Here is a 5928-nt window from a genome sequence, read left to right as displayed (position 1 = left end):
AGGCTTTATTCCTCATGGCAGCAGAAGGGCGATGGAGGCATCCCCCACTAGTGCAAGAACAAGCGGTACATCTTGTGTAGAATGTACGGGGGGGCTAATTTGCCCCTTCCTTCCTTACACCAGTGAGGCAGAGATTGAGCAAGGAGGTATCTTCTCTGATGATGACATCCACATGGACGACACTCCAGTGGCGTTTCTTCCATCTGCTCCAGCTGTTATTTCCACAAATATGCTGCCCCTGAGAGCACTTTTTGCTCCTGCTGGGCCATCTCCGAAGCTGGCTCCCACTTACCTGGAGCCCTGCGACCTCTCCTTGGACATCTTATCCACTCTACTTACTTTGGTGACTGAGTTGCAGCAATAGGCTTCCTGCTACTTTGGTGCATCCACGGAGTGAACTTCTTATGGGCAGTTCCTTTCTCTTCCACCACCGGCTGGACACCCTTCACAGGCACACATAGCTGTTCTTCCTCCTCCTGCCACCCTTACGGATACCGATATGGAGGATGACATTTCCCAAGGTGATGTGTCCAACCCACACTTATAGCGTGGGTGAGTTTGATAATGTCGTACCAAGAGATGACGAACCAGAGGACCCTACTCTTCATGACACTCCTGCTGATGAAATTGGCTCCTTCCATGCCCTTATGTCCAGGGCAGCCAAGTTGTTTAATCTCGTTTCAGAAGAGCAAAAGAAGCAAGGCTTCTTGTACAAGCGACCGGAACAAACAAAGTTTATGGTTGCCATACCTGACCTCTCAGACATCTGGGAGGACGGTCTTCTGACTATGAGAAATCCTTCATCTGCCCGCCTGAAAAAGGACAGATTGGAAAAAAAGAACAGGGCTCCTGATTCAGCACCTAAGTGTCAGCAAACACATCCCAGCCCAGGCTCTGTGGTATTAGCGACAGCTCTGAGGTGTTCAGAAAATACTCCCTCGCTGTGTTCAGTACCACCAGACAAGGAGGTGAGAAGCTAGATTCCTTCGGGAAGCGCGTCATCTCCACAGCCACAACTACCATCAAGGCAGCTACTGCGATGGCTATCCTGTCCAGATACAACAGGGACCTCTGGTCCAAGATGGGCGCAATCTTGGATTTCCTTCCAGATGACGAGAAGGATGAAGCCTTTTTCCCTCCTTGGCAAAGGGGAGGCCGCCTCTGATCACGCAATTCCAATGGCAGTGGATATTGCTCAAAAGGGAGCAAGGTCTGAGGGCATGCCATAAAAAAGCACAAACAGGATAAAAACGTCCGTGAGGCAGCTCGTCATGCCAGGCATTGCTAAAAACCTATACCAACCACAGGCTAATCATCGAAAGACATGGGGGAACCCCATTGTTTGGAAACCCATTGTCAAATTCCACATAGTCTGCGATGTCCACACCATCGATAAAACCGACTACAAAGGGTTTTGTGGTACCACCGTCGACAGCAACGACCCCATTAATAACAACAGAGTCCTCCATGACAATAGTCATCCATGAAACATCCATTGACACGTCCACAACAAAGGCGTCCACTGACGAAGTCCTTGCCGACAGAACACTCATCAACGAAAAACCTCTAGTCTGAGAAAATTATCGACGCTGCAGCCATCAATGGCAAAGTCACCACAATCTTCCTCAACGATGTAGTTCATGATGTAGCAATTCCCTCTGCACTGACGTATGCTTTATCGCACAGAACTGGCGTCATTGTCTTCCACAAAAGTAGTGCATCACTCATCGATGTTGAACACCACACGTGATTTACCTGCAGAAGTAAGGGAGGAAGTGCCACAAAAGAAGGCAGCCAGATAGGGCTGCAAGTCACTAGGCCTACAGCCAGCGGCAGTAATAAAAAGTGCCACTTTTGATCAGTGACATGTACTGACAAAGGTGCAAGCGATCAGGTCACCAGTTTCATCGTTCACCTATTCTCACATCATGCCGGAGGACATTTTGCAGCATCAAATAGATTCAGACTTTGAGGCACAACGAGAGGAGTCACCAGTCTTTTCAGACTCTGAAGGCTCAGTCATTCTGGAAGATCAAATAAAAGAACGGCTGCTGCTACCAGCGCAACCCCCACAACTGCCAATACACAGGCCTCCCAAGCACCCTAGGACACCTTCCACCCCTGCTACACACATTCCAGGGCCAAGTCAACCCCTGGTACACCCAATGCCAATCCCAGGCCAACCCCTGTTTGTCCCCAGGCATTGTTGTCATTGCATATCTTATGGTCTTTGCAAGGTCTGTTAGTACAGCTAAACGCAAAGCTGTCGCCAGGGCTGCCAGCGGCACCGCCAACACACGGTGCTTAAGGAAGGTCACCAGAACAGTCCAGATCGCCAAGGAGGTCCAGCTCGGCAGCCAGATTGAGGTCCTCCAGAAAATCCCCATTCGCGCCATCAAAAAGTGATGCCAAGCGTACAGAATGTAGACCCCATAGGTCTTTTTGACCAACAGGGTCACCTCCAAGGCACTCCTCGAGAGAAAACTGAGGATGGGGAACTTCCAAACACAGACCCTGACGAGACAGACTCTACTACTAAAACCAGGTCCCCACCAAGAGGAGACGATTGGGATACGGATGACACACCAATAGATCAGCCTCTGGAAGAAGCGCCACAATATTCACAGCCAGATGAAATGGGGGTGTACCATGCAGTGATCACCAGGGCATGCCAGTGTTTGGTCTTGCTCCTTCTGAAGAGAAAAAATGATCTTTCTTTTTGACCCTCTGATCAAAAGGTGTAAATTAATAGTATCCGTTCTCATCTTGGACCACGTCTGGGAAGAGAGCCTGTGCACTATGAAGCATCCCTTTACTGAACCAGCCATTAAAGGCATGCTGGAAAAGAAGTTTAAGGCCCCAGTCAACACCAAAGTGTCTCATTGCTCAGCCCGCCCCGAGTCGATGGCGTCTCGGGGCAGCAGGCAGGAAGGCCCACTCGCAGACCCACAGTGCCATCGGAGAATGAGGTGCGTAAAATAAACACCTTAGGAAAAAACTTCTCGACTATCGGGGCAATCAAAGTCAAGGCAGCAAACTCCTTGGCCATAATGACAAAGTACGATGGGAAGATGTGGCATAGGATCCTGGAACACCTGCCAGAAGAAAAAAGAAAAGCACTGTCGATCCTAAAGGAAAGTGTTTAGGCGTCAAACCACTACATAAATATTGCGGTAGACATCGCCCAAACCGACTTTAAACAGATTAGAAATGGGTTGGTGCTACTACGAAGGCAAGGATAGCTCTGATGCACAGACTTCGAATCCAAAAGTCCAACATAAGGTCATTGATATGCTCCTCGAGGGAGAAACTCTGTTTGGGCTACGCTAGACGACTCCCTAAAGGCCATGAAAGAAGATATGGACACAGTGAGGTTGCTTACTGCATTACAGGGTAAATGGTCTTTTTGTCCTTTCAGGGGTGCATCAGGAAGACCCGGCTCGTCCTCCCCGAGAGGCGGCATAGCATACACAAAGAGTATCTACTACTCTAAGGGATACAAGCAAAACTTCCAGGGATACCAGAGATCCAAAGACTTCAGACAGTCGCAGAGGCGCAAGACTACCCCAACCTCCCAAAGAGGACAACAGCGAAAGCAACATGGCGTGACTTCACAGACCATCCAAACACAGCACAGGTTGGGGGAAATGTTACCAACTATATCAAGCACTAGTGCCAAATAACAGATAAATAGGTCCTGGATGTCATCAAACAGACACCTGCTAGAATTCACCAGGCACCCTCCAGACATTTCCCCCCCCCAACGTACACGTGCTTACGCATCTAAAGGTTCTCCAGAAAGAGCTAAAACAAACGTTGAAAAATGCAGTAGAATGTGTGCCAAAACATCTCGCAGACACAGGAGTTTACTCCAGGTACTTTGTTGTAAAGAAGCCAGACTGCAAATGGCATCCCATACTTGACCTATGGAATTTGAACAAATTCATCAAACAACAAAGGTTGAAAATAATGACACTACAACAAGTAACTAGAGCAATACATCAAAAACACCTAAGGTTTGTAGTAGGAAAGAAACACTACCAATTCCAAGTACTGCCCTTTGGGCTAAAATCAGCTCCTCTGATGTTTATAAAATGCCTTGCACCCATCACAGAGTGCCTCATAAAGGAGGGACACACCGTCTATCCGCATTTAGATGATTGGCTAATCCATGCACCAACAAAAACCAATGCTCAGCAGTCCGTCTCAAGGACGCAATACATGCTTCAATTCTAGGCTTTACGATAAATTACAAGAAGTTTTGTATTCAGCCATCCAAGAAACTGGTCTTTCTTGGGGCACAATTCTCAACTACGGAAGCTTGGGTGAGACCATCAGCAGACCTGATCAAAACTTTAACTTCGTTGATCCCCATCTTCAAACCAGGAAGATGATTGTTTTTTCGCAAATGCATGGGTCTACTCGGCACCAGGACCTCCTGCTTTCCCCTCATACCCAACTGCAGACTCCACATGAGGCCCATACAGGAGTTTAGCCAGCAGGTGGTACCAGATCACAGGGTCGTGGGATGACAGAGTACAAGTTACTCCCACGCTCACACACAAGCTCCAATGTTGGTCCCAAGTGGAAAAAGTGAACGTGGGAAATCCTTTACAGGAACCGCTGCACCAGAAAACACTAGTCACTGATGCCTCCATGTCCTGCTGGGGAGTGCACGTACACCACCTTCACGTTCAGGAACTCTGGACATCCGAAGAAGCAAACCCTACACATAAATGTTCTGGAGGCAAGGGCAGCCAGATCGGCCCTCTGGTCTTTCCTGCCAGTGTTGCAGGGTTCTACTGTCGGCATTCTTGCAGACAATACAACCACAATGTACTTTAATCAGAGAGCAAGGTGGAACAAGATGTGCAACCCTGTCCCACGAAGCCCAGTAGGTGTGGCAATGGGCCATTTCCAACAGTATATTCCTGCAAGCATACTATCTCCTGGGAATCTAAAACTCTGTGGCAGATAGGCTCAGCAGAGCTCCCACACAGTTCCACGAGTGGGCGCTAAAAGACATTAAATTCAAGCGTGTTGTCACAGTGCGGTCAGTAGACCTGTTTGCCACCAAGCAGAAGAAGTGTGCACGGTGCGCAAGCAGAATTCCACAGGAAGGATCAACAGGGGATCCCTTCTCCATCCCATGGACAAATCTGTTTGCCTATTTTTTTTATTTTTTATTGAATTAGTTGAATTTAATCAACCTTACAATAATAAAAATATCAATAACAACAGTTAATCAACTGCATAATTCTGTTCATACATTTGAAGGATCAGTTAAAGGAAGACGAGAGAAAAGAATAAACCAGTCATAAAAAGGGAAAAGAGAAAAAAAGAAAGAAAAGGAATAAACTAATATCAACATATTTGCAATCTGTTTGCCTATACATTTCCCCCAATACCAGTAATGCGCAAAACACTGCAGATGAGAGCTTATCCTTGTCGAATTAATCATAGTTGCTCCAAACTGGCCACGCCAGACATGGTACTTGGACCGTCTGCATCTATCGGAAGACTGTTCAATCCGTCTAAAGGGCCACGCCGACATATCACAAGACCGGGGGGAAAATACTGCACCACCACTCTTCAGTCCCTAAAGTTGAACACATGGCTTCTGACTTCACTGAATTTGGACACTTAGCAATACCTCAGGAGTGCAAGGAAATCCTTGGCGCAACAAGGGGGCCGTCCACTAATCAGTCATGTAAGCTCAAATGGAAGCGATTCTGCACATGGTGCGCACAACAGCAGGAAGTCCAACCACGCTTCGTATGCCCAGAAAAGCTCCTCCCATACCTGTAGTTAGCAAAAGGTATACTCCCCTCCCCCCCCCCCCACTCATCAATCAATGTATACCTGGCAGCCATCTCCAGCTACACCAGAACGAGGGGATGTACGTCTCTGTTCATTTGAGCTTATTAA

The sequence above is a fragment of the Ambystoma mexicanum genome, chromosome 2p (genome assembly GCF_040938575.1).
Source record: "Ambystoma mexicanum isolate Mex_15411 chromosome 2p, UKY_AmexF1_1, whole genome shotgun sequence".
NCBI classification, from domain to species: domain Eukaryota; kingdom Metazoa; phylum Chordata; class Amphibia; order Caudata; family Ambystomatidae; genus Ambystoma; species Ambystoma mexicanum.
This window is presented reverse-complemented; position numbering follows the sequence as displayed.